Source organism: Mus musculus, chromosome 2 (assembly GCF_000001635.26).
Source record: "Mus musculus strain C57BL/6J chromosome 2, GRCm38.p6 C57BL/6J".
NCBI classification, from domain to species: Eukaryota; Metazoa; Chordata; class Mammalia; order Rodentia; family Muridae; genus Mus; species Mus musculus.
Genome location: NC_000068.7, coordinates 45,534,212 through 45,548,272, shown reverse-complemented (window position 1 = coordinate 45,548,272; position 14,061 = coordinate 45,534,212). Strand labels below are relative to the sequence as shown.

The following is a 14,061-nucleotide window of genomic DNA, read 5'->3' as shown; positions in this document are numbered from 1 at the left end:
AAATACAAATATCTGAGATTATATATTCCACATCACTCTTATCAAAATAAAAGTGAAACATGCATGTGAATTATAAGCCTTTCTTCTGCAATTCATCATGTTGACCTACTTGGCCTTTATAGCTAGTTTCTTCTACTACATATTCTGTATTCCTTCTACTTCTGCAAACACCTCAGACCATTTTCCTTCTTTTCCTGTAACAGTGATGTAAATTAATTACCTAGTTGATAGTATGCAATATAAAGGCTGTGTAATTTCCCTTAATGCTGAGACCTTAAAATGTTATGTAAATAACTTTGTCTTTAGTTAAGCATGTGTTCTAAGCACAGGTGTTAGAGAGCATTTATAAACAGATACAGGTAGCGCTATTTTTTTCACGAAGAATTATGTTTGCTAACTTGATAATATGAGTATATATTTATTAACATAATTCAGAATTAATCACAAGAATTTTTTCCAAATTTTTATTAGGTATTTTCTTCATTTACATTTCAAATGTTATCCCAAAAGTCCCCCATATCCTCCTCACCCCCCACTCCCCTACCCACCCATTCCCACGTCTTGGCCCTGGCGTTCCCCTGTACTGGGGCATATAAAGTTTGCACAACCAATGGGCACCTCTCTTTCCAATGATGGTGGACTAGGCCATCCTCTGCTATGCAGCTAGAGACACGAGCTCCGGGGGGTACTGGTTAGTTCATATTGTTGTTCCACCTATAGGGTTGCAGAACCCTTTAGCTCCTTGGGTACTTTCTCTAGTTCCTCCATTGGGGGCCCTGTGTTCCATCCAATAGCTGACTGTGAGCATCCACTTCTGTGTTTGCCAGGCACCATCATAGCCTCACAAGAGACAGCTATATCAGGGTCCTTTCAGCAAAATCTTGCTGGAGTATGCAATGGTGTCTGCGTTTGGAGGCTGATTGAGGGTTGGATCCCCGGGTACGGCAGTCTCTAGATGGTCCATCCTTTCATCTCAGCTCCAAACTTTGTCTCTGTAACATGGATGTTTTGTTTCCAGTTCTAAGAAGGGGCGAAGTGTCCACACTTTGGTCTTCGTTCTTCTTGAGTTTCATGTAATCACAAGAATTTTATTGCAGAATGAAGTTGTAGTTAAGTTGTTGAGTACTGGGTTATTATATATAAGGCCTTGGGTTTGGTTCCTAGCATTGCAAAGAAAATAGAAAGAAGTTACTATGCACTCAATAGACATTCTCAATTAAAGCTTACAAAACTCATTGTATAAGTGAAAATACTGGTGCTGAGAAAGGCACAAGATGAAGATGACTCAGGAGCCTCACTTCCATGGTCTGAACTTCTGTCTGACTATTCAAAGATGCATCACAGAGCTCTGAAGAATTATTTATTTTGTAAATATTATTTATTATATATTAAACATATTCAATGGCAGGTACAAGCATTAAAAATAACAAATATGGAATATAACTGCCTTTACAGAGACTAAAGGCTGATTAGAAAATTTATATTGCATATACATATGCAAAAATTCAGTCATATTAAGTAAATAAACATATACGAATATAGAAAGTATTAGTCTGGGCAGAGGGGATAAAGGAATACATGGATATACTGAAAATTTTACTTCCTTATTATAATCTAAACATCAAACTTGTCAATAAAGATTTATACATATCATGCGAGCATAACTACACTATATTAAACAGTTTAAGTATTACAGCAATTATTACACATAACCAATCCAGAAGTGTCATAGGGTATTATTACACCCCCTAATTCCCAGTTGAGACAAGTGATAATTAACCAAATTAAATGACTCATCCAAGGTCATCTAAGTAGAAAAGGGAGAAACCAGAAACTAAATCAAGGTTGGTCAATTACTAAGTTTCTCGTCAACCTTTTCCCCTACTATGTGAAATCTAATACAAATATTGAGTGAATGACCCATGTTAACTGATTCAAACAATTTAAAACAAAACTAATTCAGAGACATATATTTGACTCTTTTAGTTCTACTGTCTTGATGATCAAATGAAAGGAAGGATTAAATGCTATGCATGTACATTACCAAGCATGGTGAGAGGTATTTCTTCAATCTATGCGTTAGGTTAAATCAAAGAAAGTAGAAGAAATGCAATAAGTTCTATGTACATTATAAGTTGAGAGAATAGATCATAATAAGATTAATTTGATGTTCAGCTACTATTTATTTGATAATAATTTCAAATTGATGAACTATTTTGTAATGATTATATATTATACATTGTACAATACATTATATATTATAGATTACAGATTATATATTATAGTATATAACCCATGACCTATTTTACCATTAATTGTACATTAATGATATAGGTAATGTTCATAGAAACCAAGTAACTTACACACGGTTGAACAATAAGTTGGTTACTGTTGGTTACAACAGTAAGTTTGTTAAGCGTAGTTCTTACTCAACATTATGTTCTTTATAGTAAATGGCAGTACCAGATTATAAAGTAACCTGTGAGCTTTCAGCTGCACACAGAGTACAAGCCATTGTCTATACTGAAAAATATGGTAAGGTAACATAAGATACCTAATGAGAGACTGAGGCAGAGTGTTAAATAAATGACTATCAGATTTCAGTCATTCACTATTACCATTAAATATAGTGTAAGACACACAAATATTTAACCTGGACAAATGGTACTTGAATAAACAGGAGGATTGTCACAGTTATATTTCCCACATAACCTATTTCTCAAAATAAGAAATAAATGTTAAGCATCATGGGATACTTGATAAACTATCCCTACACCACCAGTGTCTGCAACCCTTAATTCTTGAAATAGCTAGAACTCTAAAATATGATAAGAAATGATTATCCTTCACATTTAACAACATTGATTTATTGAGGTACTAATGAACATATTCATTGATCTTAAATTCAACAGATATTTATTAAGCACCTACTCCATAAAATTTGTTGTCAGCTACTGCAGGTTGAGGTGTCGTTTCTTGATCGTGTCAATAAAGACGGCAGAAGTCAATCGCTAAGCAAAGAGAAAAAGGTGGGATTCCTGGGCCCAGGAGGAAGAGGAGGGTTTTGAGGAGAGGAGAAAAACGGTCTAAAGTCTGGGGGCAACTAGAACTGGTGGCGGCCTCTGCCACCGGTCGAATTCTGATATAGGATAGCTGATACTAGGGCAATAGATTCTGTCCCCCCGGCAGTTGTGTTATCCATCAGGTTTTAGAGTATTAAGGCTGTCTGGTGTTTTCTATTCATGTCGATTCCGGTGGGCAGGAGAAAAGGCATAGCCTGGGAGGTTGTTAGAGGCTAGGCAGGGCTAGCCTCAAGTGGTTGGCCAGTGGAGAGGGAGCACAGTTCGTGTATCCATGGGGCTGATCTCTGCGCTGCGGACTGTGGCACTGGGCAAGCAAGGAGCAAGCATGTGTGGAGGGACCCATGGCTCCAGCTGCGTAAGTAACAAAGGATTGCATCTGCCATCAATGACAGGGGAGACCCTTGGTCCTGTGAAGACTTGATGACTCAGCATAGTGGAATGCTAAAGTGAGGTGAGAGTATGTGGGTGGGTGGGGGAGTACCCTCATAGAAGCATGGGGGAAGGGGAATGGGATGGGAGGTTTGCAGAAGGCAAACCTGGAAGGAGGGTAACATTTGAAAAGTAAATAAAATAACCAATAAGTTTTTTTTTTTTTTTTAAAACAAGCTACCCCAGGGAAAAGGTTTAAATACAGGAATAGCATAGCTTTGTCCCACCCCCACCCCCCAATTAAGTGCATACCTGTAGGGGAGAAACATAGTTTATATGCCAGAATATTTGTATTTTAGATCTAAGGGTTTGGTTTTCTTAATTTAAGAGTATAAGTGTTTTTATCTCCATGTATGTCTGTTTCCCTGGTGCCTACAGAGGCCAAAACAGGAAATCAATTCCTCCAGAATTATAGACAGTTGTGAGCTACCATGCAGGTGCTGGGAGCAGAACCTTGGTTATGTGAAAGATGACCCAGTGCTTCTAACTGATGAGCCATCTCTCTAGCCCCTTGTTGATTTTTTTTTTAAGCTTATCAGTAACAAGTTCAAGAACTCTGTCTTGTGAGAATGAATTTGAAAAACACAAACTTCATGAAGACCAAGATTCCTTCAAGGCATTTATCTTCCAGACCCAGAAAAGTTCCCTTAAAGATCCAGACCGCAGCAGCAGCCCTGGGCATGGGGTGGAAATCTGCTGAAGTAGTATATTTATGACCTTGGTGCTCATTCCCATAAATGAAATTTCTTCAGCTTCTGATTCACAAAATACCTAATATTAGGTGGATTTGCAAAGGTTTTCCAGTTTCTATTATTCTTCCCCCTAACTCATTCATGGCCTGCTTCAGGCAACTGTTACCTATTGAATGCTGTTCTAGCAAAAACATTTGATCTGAACCTTGCCCATTTGCCCAGCTGTCACAAAGAAGGAACGAATATGACCTGTCTTTGATCATACCTTTTTGGCTAAAATGAAAACATCCTCCAATAGGTGACTCTTATATGAGGTGAGTGTTAAAATTCTAGGATAAACCACATTTAAGCCCAGGGATTCTGTTAAAGTTAATAAAAACATATTGGGGTGAGGCAGGTGGCTGCAAGGTTTGCTGAGTATTTTAATTCTTCTGCAAACATCAGAAAACCTGTCCAGCCTCAATGTAGACAAAAACTAGAATGATTGTTCAATTAGTAACAGTTTCTTAGCATTTTTGTTCAATTGTCTAATAAGGAAAATGGGAACCTTAGTACATAAATTCACTCCATTATGAGAACAACCTTTAGTGAGGAATCCAGTCAGCTCTTATTATTCAAATCACCAATGTGATGCTTGTAAGATGAAACAAAGGCAGGTTTATAATGATAACTATTATAATGCAACCTCTACATACACAAACACACACACACTCTCTCTCTCTCCCACACACACACACACACACACACACACACACACACACACACACACACACACGAAGCATTCAGTCCAGTCATTCAGTGCAGTATAAACAAAACCAACCCAGTGACAATTCTGATAAAAGGAAAAAGAGACCCAGCCTCAAACAGAACACATGATCCCGTTAAGGCTCTGACATTACTGACACTTTTAGAGACCCAGTAACTTAACTCATAACTTTCTATTATCTGTTCTATTTTCTTTTTTCAGACCTTTGCTATCAAACTTTTCATAGAAGATTCTGGATAAAAATCAGAAATTAAAACAGGTCGAGGAAATAATATTCTAAATTAGCACTGTAACTTCCTCTGTCTCTGAGAACGGACACTGACCCTTGAAGTGTCCACTGTGTATGTGTGTGTGTATACTTAAACTTGATTTATTATTTTTTATTTTTGAGATTATAATTACAGCATTTTTATCTTCCTTTTCCTCCCTCCAAACCTTCCTATATGCCCCTCCTGGCTCATCCCAGCCTGAATCACCTGAAGACTTCCGAAATCAAGGTCAAAGGAAAAATTTTCTGATCTGAGGATCAGAAACACTTCAGAATATGCTAAAGTCTTAGTGTGAGTGCTATTCATGGGTCTGGGTATCAGACTCCTTCCATTCTGACTTTTTTTTTTCCTTTAAGATACAAAAAGCAAACTTTATGCTGCCAGCAGCAACCCTTGGTCATATCTACCTGCTGGAACAAATACCTCACATAGAACCTTTCTACCTTTGCACATGCCTGGGTGCTGCCTCTGACATCCATTATGCTTCCATTCAGTTTGGCTTACTCCTGACAGTTCCTCATTTTCTAGATATAGTGTTCAACATCATGGATGTTAGACATCCACCTTCAGTAAGACCTGATGGAAGATCTGAGAAACTCAGTAAATACTCCAAGAGTGAGATTGTGTATCCTAGTGACAACAAAAACTATGCCCATAAATTCTCAAAAATGTAAGTAGTCAAATATAAGATGAACAAAGATGACAACAATGAACATGCCAAACTGGATGTGGAGAAGCTCATAAGATCTCAACCCTACACAAAGATCCATAGGTAACTTAGGAAAACTGGAAGCAGGAGAAATGAGCTTTCCTGGAGTAGAGTACACCAATTAATTCTCTCTCTCTCTCTCTCTCTCTCTCTCCTCTCTCTCTCTCTCTCTCTCTCTCTCTCTCTCTCTCTCTCTCTCTCTCTCTCTCTCTCTGTGTGTGTGTATGAAGTAACAATTTATGAAAAAGTCGGGAGTGGTGGTGCACGCCTTTAATCCCAGCACTCAGGAGGCAGAGGCAGGCAGATTTCTGAGGCCAGCCTTGTCTACAAAGTGAGTTCCAGGACAGCCAGGGCTATACAGAGAAACCCTGTCTCGAAAAACCATTTAAAAAATTATGAAAAAAGAGGCCACAGATTTAAAGGGGAGTAGGGAGGTGTATATGAGAGGGTTTGGGGGAAGAAAAGAGAAAGGAAAATGTTGTAATTCAAAAAATAATTTCAATAAGAAACAAAAAAATGACACAGTCTCAGAAACTGAAGTATCTCTTCTCAACATGGCTGTTCCAGAGAGCTTGCTGGAAGAATCCGGATGATAATGGGTTAGAATTAAGCAAAGTAGGTATTCAAGGAGAACCAGTATTTTATCTCTTCTGACAGCCAAATCATATACATAACACACAATGTATATAGCACCCTCCTTTCAACTGTCATTTTGCTTAAATAGTGATAGTTTATCTTCAATGGTCCACGTCACATTATCCAAGCCACCATACCCATAAATTACATAGTAACATATTTTGTTTTATTTTTAAATTTTGAGCTCATTCATACCACCCCAATAAACATGGAGAACCAAGAATGATGTTCCAGCTAGATAAAGCAAAATGTTCTCAGATATCAATGTAAGGTCATAACCAACCGAATAGCTATGCTTAATGTTAACATTAAACAAATGACACTCTATCTTAGCCACTTTCAAGTATGAACCCATACCCTATGACGCTAGCAATCTCCATAAAGAGGGTACTAGATACATTGTGTGTGATGTCTATGATTCAGTCTTCAGAAGAGATAACATACTGGTTCTCATTGAATACCTACTTTGCATTGGTCTAAGACGTCATCATGTAGATTCTTCCAGCAAGTCTATGCCACACTGTAAGTCAGACCTCTTCAGAATTGTATAGAATCTTCCTTTAGAATGTTGTTAAGTAACAGAGCCATTAGCAATATGGATGAAATAATATGGGTAGTTGCTCAGAAGAAAGATTCTCTATAAGGGTAATAATTCATTTTTTTCAGAATGGGCTCATCTGCAGACAGCTCTGTCACCCCACCCCACTGCTGCCCATACAAAAGTAAAAAGTGATTCCCATCAGAGAGTGTGTAAAAGCTAATTATTTTTTTAAAAAGGTCACAACCAAACATTCAATATTTTAAAGTTTCATAAAGGTAGCAATATACATGTGTTCCTTATATGAACCTAAGGTTTTGATTTAACTAATTATACTCACACTTCTGATACAAACAATTATTTCAAAAAAAGTTGTAGAGAATGGAAATTTAATGAAGCTTTCTTGAAAAAAAATCACCAAATTAGAATACCTGTTAAGACAGATTAACATTTAAAAATGACAATTGTTAGTATGTGTATTTTTTCATTTTTAAAAAACATGAATTTCAATTATTTTTAGTTACATTACATAATTTTAAGTGGATTTTATGTGAAATTGTGTGTAAATTTGAACATTGCTACATACAGTAGACATCTCATTATGAAGATGGAGACAAGGATCTTTTTAACTTTATGCACAGAATATAGTGGTGGAGCATTTTGCTTGCTTTTCCTTTTCTGTTGAAACACCATACCATTTCTTTCTATGTGAAGAGACTATTAGATGTTTGGACCTATAGACATCTATCTGTAGTATCACAGGGCAGTGTTAGTGCACCTTATTTTAGCAGTGAGGGAGCTGAAACCTGTAGAACAGTAGGTCGTAGCAATGGTTTTTGAAAACCCACCTTGGGCAAGCAGAAAGCTCACTCTCTCTGTCTGCTTCCCTCAGGACACATGAATAAACTGGAGTTCCAACCATGATGAGACATGTTGGTAAGCCCACAGGTCTGAAGACAGAAGCATAAAGATCTCTGCCAGTACAAGGACAGCCCGAACTACACAGGGAGCTTCAGGCTAGCAAAGGCTGCCCTATGAGTTCTTGTCAACATGACAAGAATGAAAGTTAGGAGAATCAACTGAAGCTTTAGAGAAAAGGAAATAAGAGGAGAGTGAAGATTAGATCTCATCTTCATGTGCTTGTCTACAGAAAACCTCAGCGCTTGCCATGGTTCTCTTCATATCGTTTGCCAGCATTAGCACATCTGAAGCCTGTGCAGCAGAGAGGTGAGGCCTCGAGCTCAGACATAAATATACACATTCACATATGGGAATCTAGAAAAATCTGCAGATATATTAAAATTTCAATACTATCTGACATAGTAGCATCAGTACCAAAACTCTGTGTTCCACTGACATTTGCAGTACTCAGTATTATGCTAGGTACTAAAGCTGCTAAGAGCAGATGCAGACACCACAATGTGAAGCTGGCAACCTAAGCATGGAGTTCAAAGTAAAAAGGTAGGGCTGACAGGAGTGCTACTCCGTATCTAATTAGTACTTTGTACTTTTCAGAGACTCAAGGGTCACATTGATGCATTGTATCAGTGACAGCACAGTGGAAATCACAGGTAAGGTGTGCTTAAACTTTTCTGAACTGGTTTTTAAAAGTACCACCACTCAGTCTGTACTAGGTATGAGAAAGAAAGAAAGAAAGAAAGGAGAAAGGGGTGTAATCTTTAAGAATTCTTTAAGTGATGCGGGAGGCTTACTCTGGGATTCTGGGGAAGGGAGGCAGGTAGGGTGCTGAGTGAGGATGCAGAGTCAGAGTGTGTTGAACACTGTGGGTGGTAAGGAAATCTGCCTGCTAAAGTGGAGGAGGCATTTATTATAAGCAAAGGATATGTCAAAATTACCCTTTTTAAATAGATGAATTAATGTTTAAACTCCTAAAGGATCCAATTTGCTGCAGATTATTGAACACCTTCTGGAAAGCCAATGGTGATTACCGTTTAGGGGCTGTCTCTCCGGAGCCTGGTGCGTATATGCCATATGTGTTTACCTTTTCCACTAGCCTACTAACACGCGATAATGCCGCGGCAGCTTTCGAGATGAACATTTGACAAGCCAGCTCACCGCCGACTGACACCTCCATTTCAGCTGGCCTGACATATATAAAAAGAAACTGAGTGTTTATCCCTTTGCGTTCCGGATTTGACATATGTGCTATATGAGAGTTACAGAAGCAAACTTCAGAAAAGAAATGAAAGCATGTACTTGCTAGTTTATTAAAGTTTACCTGCTCCACATTGAACGGAGACACGTTCAGCTGGCCACTATGGTACTCTGAAAACATCTGCAAGCCACGTCAGAAGTAATGACAAACAAACGGGTTCCTTTTGAGGTTGATTTTCAACCAGCTGCATTGAATTATAGCAGCACTATCAAAGCAAGGTCCCCATTAGCTGCTAATTCAGAGAGACTTCAGAAGAAACTCCCGTCAACCTCCAACGAATCTGCCCAACTCCAACAGCTCCCTACTCTCTGCCAGAGTTTAAGAAGAGGCCTGCAGATGAGGTGCGTGGCTCTCAGTCCCCGATGTTAGTGACTGCCATCATGGTGAGATTTTTCCAGTATGTCCTTTTAAATAAAATTTCAAAATGACAAAATTTATGACATTGATATTTTCTTCCAACTTTAGAATTATATGATACGTTGCCTCCAAAAGGCAAGTGAAACATTTCATTACAATGCTTCTCACTGGAGACTTTCCCCCAAAGCAAAGCAATGAAGGGTCAACAGGGAAATATCATGAGTGCCATGATAAATACCTAGGAATCCAGAACGAGAGCAGTAGGAACCTGCCACAGTTGAATCTGGCCAGCTTCCAAGAACACACATCTCAGTATATTTTCAGGACCCCTGAAGCACCTTATTTGATAATGGGAAGTGGAAGAAAAATTAGGGGCAGATTTGTGTCCTGAAAATATTGACAAATTTAGACAGCTTCTATTGTTTGTCCCTCTTGCTCTTCAGAAAGCAAAGTTTCTCTAAATCAAAATGATTCTTTAACTGCCTAACTTATTCTGCAATTTCAAACCCTACAGGATCCAGTGGCATTTGTAAAGGAAAGTTTGACTTATCAAAAGGTAAAATGGAAGTGGGAACGGACACCACTGCTCTCAAGACTGCTCTGCAAAAGCTTTCGATGAGCCATTGGGGTGAGCATATGACATTAATTTCACCCTTGGCACAAAGATCAAATGATGTTGCCAGTGTCACTGTTCTGTTTATAAAAATATTTGCGATGACTTGAGCATTGCCCTCCTCCAATTGGCTTGAGAACAAGCGCCGTTCTTCTGTGCTGAGTTTCAGAAAGCTGGGGGATGTCCTACTTCAAAAAGAATGTGAGGGAAGAAGCGCGGTCTTTGGTGGTAGTCAAACAAAAACTGGAGTTTTCAAATAATAATTTTGGGGAAAATGTACTAGTGTTCCTCTTCTCTCCAGATACTGAATTTCTCAAGTCTGAGAACATGGACAAGGTAAAGCATAGAAAATCTTTTCAAGTCCCACTTTTCTTATGTTTTGCTCTCTTACATGGTCAGAAAAGTTTTACAGGAAAATAAACATTTTATAGCATAGAAGGCCTGTATACAAACCATCTTGTCTATAAATCTCCTTCTGTGTAAGCTGGGACATACTGCAGTATTTTCAAATTATGGACTTCATGGAATTTGGTAGTATACTAGTAATCTACAGACCTGCCCAAGGTATTTTCTAATTTTTTAATACCCTATATTAAGCCCTAAGCATGAAATTATATTCATAGGACATGTTGTCATTTTAGAGTACCAAGTACTTAAAATTGCACCATTGAGTAAATAAATGGTTAATGACAATGAATAGTCAAGTGTGAATTGATATTAGTGCATTTAAAATGCAAAATGGCAAGTAGGCCCCAACCTGTCTTTGTTCTACCTCAGGCCTGGCTCTGTCTTTAGTACAATACCCACATTTCCTTAATTTTGTTCTGGCTTTTTACACTAAGAATCTTCATTGAAAGTTCTACTTTCTATAAGTTCTTCTTTCTATAATGCTTTACTCCAAACTACAGAATGTGGTGAGTGCGGAGATGGTGTATCCGTGAAGGGTCTACAGGGTGTGCTTGAGGAAGCAAGCTCAGATGGCAAATACTTACAAATAGTCAGGGAAATGCCATACTTCAAAACCACAGTGGGGAAGCAATGGAAACACACACACACACACACACACACACACACACACACTCACACACACTCACACACACACACTCACACATGCATACACACAAGCAGACTCCTGAAGATGTATTATCCATCATACTCATGTATGTATATTACCACAGGTAAACACACATACTCAGTCTGAGTGCTTTTTATATTGCAGTTATTGAGAACTTGAGAGAAAGGGTTTGTTACTGGGAAAAACAGAAACCAACTCATGTATTTAGTACTCCAACTTTACAAAATAAGAGAAGAAGAAAGCAGATTAAGAGGGTTACAGGGAAGGGTAGACCAGGAGGAAGAACAGGAGGGAAAACAGCCTGTGAGGAAGAGTCAAGGACAGCAGCATCCATGTGACTTGTCTAACATCAGGACTTACCAGCAAGAACAGACTAAATCATGAAGACAAGAAGAATGTCACTAGAACCTTACTGCCTAACTTCTTATCTCTTCCAGGTTGTTGAACCTTGACATCATTCTGCTTTTCTTGTATGTTCTTTCCTTCGTTCACAAAATTCTCCATAGGTTTCTAATCAGTCCATTTCTGGACCTCACAAAATGGCAAGGCCATAATCTGTTCTCAGAAAATTGAGAATTATTTATTTCATGTATTTAGCATAGTGCTTAGTACATCAGTATGTAAATGCGATTGTTTAATGAATTTACTTATTGATGTAGATTTCATCTTCCACTTCCTGTGCAACTTAAGAGTAATGCTTAAAGTTATCCTAAATTGTGAATTTGTTATTATGGCAATATCCACCAAACAAATACTTCTAAGTACTTCTTATGTATTAAAAAAGAAAAGTCTTACTTTTTTACATCAATTTTGAGGAAAAAGAACGCAATAATATGTAAATATAAGTATCAGCTTGTAACTAGATTCTGGTGGCAGGGAAATGCTGTCCAACATGGAGTACAGAATGAAAATGTTAAGCATAGTTTGTGGCGGGTATGGGTATATAGCTGTCCTAGAAAAATGAATAGAATTTCAATGTTGAGAATAGAAATGTGGGGATTATTAGCTCAAGTGTCATTGACGATGGTTCGATAACCTTAACAGTTACAGCTTTGGGACTCAGTGTCAAATGAATGTACTCTAATGTACTGTGCAGAAATATCTCTATGGTTAGCTCCTACTGTCTCTTTGAAACATCTGCCAGAATTGATTTTCCCATTTTTTTCTTCATGTGGCCCTGTTCTTATCTCTCTTCCTGGATTAACTCTGCAACTTTATCAATCTCTATGCTTTTCACTTTAGACCCGTGCAGTGTGAAGTTACCTTGAGTCTGGATCCCTCTTGTAGGCCAACTCAGCCCACATGATGTACAGGACAGGGAAGTTCAGTTGCTCTTTCTAGAATCATGATCTTCAGATACTATAGGAGAAATGCTGAAGTAAGAGAACAATGTGTCCAGGAAAAAAATCTCAATGGGAAAATGTTTAAGTTTTGCATTAATCGCTCCATCCAACCAACCTCTAATTTTTCCTTTCCTTTTCCTTGAACAGAAAGCCTACAAGCATCCAATTCCTTTCCTTAACATCTAATCTAGATCTAAGCGTTAATTTTATACCCACAGTAGAGCCCCTACCACCCCTTCTCTCAATCTTGATTTGTCTCTTGGATGCCATGATGAGAAAGGGTCACGGTGTGATTTGCTTGTGCTCTCTCCCTCTTTTCACTCTTTCCCTGCCTTTCTCTCTGCTATTTCTGGATGTCCCTTGGGTGTCAACATTGGTGGAGGGCTGTGTGGCAGGCGTCCAAATCTGATCATTTTATGGGTTTTTCTGAGCCCCCGAGTCTCTGAGGTTTTAGTGGATGGATGATGCACTATATGGCTGACCTCTCTTTTCTCTCATCTCCCTCCTTTGGCTGTCTGCCCAACAGATTCGTAGGGGTGCAGTTCCCATGACACAGAAGGCCTCTGAAGCTTCCATGTGATGCAAAGAACATTCACACGTTCCTGTCATGAGAGCACAAGCTGGCTTCCTGCCGCAGCCTCCCCTGATCCTGTGCTGTCAGTGTTCTAGCTAGTTCCCATTTCAAGAGAAGGAAACACCCTGCCATGTGTACACAACTCCATAAGATGTGTATGTAGCTCCTCTCTGCTCTGCATCCCCACTATGTGAGCCTAGTGAACTCAGAAGGCCGCGTTAAGCAATAAAGACACCAGCTTCCATTTTGGTATGTAGTTCAGTGTCCAGGAGTGTTATCTTATCATTTTCACTAGACATAGAAGGAGAGAGTGAAATCAAACTTCGTCTATGTCTCCAGCTCTCCACTCACTGAATGCCTTCAATCTTTTCTCATATATTGTGTCTGCAGGCTAAGAGGAGCCTGATCCTATTCCAGAATCCTGGCGCCACTTGTCCATTGCCCTCAGTTTTAACTCTTCAGACAAAATTCTAAAGCAGAATAAGTTTCATTTGGTATTGTGTTTACAATAATATTTGTGTAAGATGGTAGCAAAAAAAAGGCTGCAGAGATGTGAAGATGGAATTTTGTGCAAGAAGCTTTGGTATAGTTATTGTGTCTTTGTGTGGATATATATATATATATATATATATATATATATATATATATATATGTATATGTGTGTGTGTGTGTGTGTGTGTGTGTGTGTGTGTGTGTAGTTATTGTGTCTTTGTGTGGAGATATATATATATATATATATATATATATATATATGTGTGTGTGTGTGTGTGTGTGTGTGTGTGTGTGTGTGTGTGTGTGTGT

General features: G+C 38.5%; 1 long non-coding RNA gene across 1 annotated transcript; it reads left to right on the top strand.

The window, feature by feature from the left end:
• Positions 1-10,178: 10,178 nt before the first annotated feature.
• Gm30792 lies at positions 10,179-13,516 on the top strand. The gene is made up of 2 exons (XR_374344.2): positions 10,179-10,283; positions 13,213-13,516. It is a non-coding gene; the product is annotated as a predicted gene, 30792 (long non-coding RNA).
• The last annotated feature ends 545 nt before the right edge of the window (positions 13,517-14,061 follow it).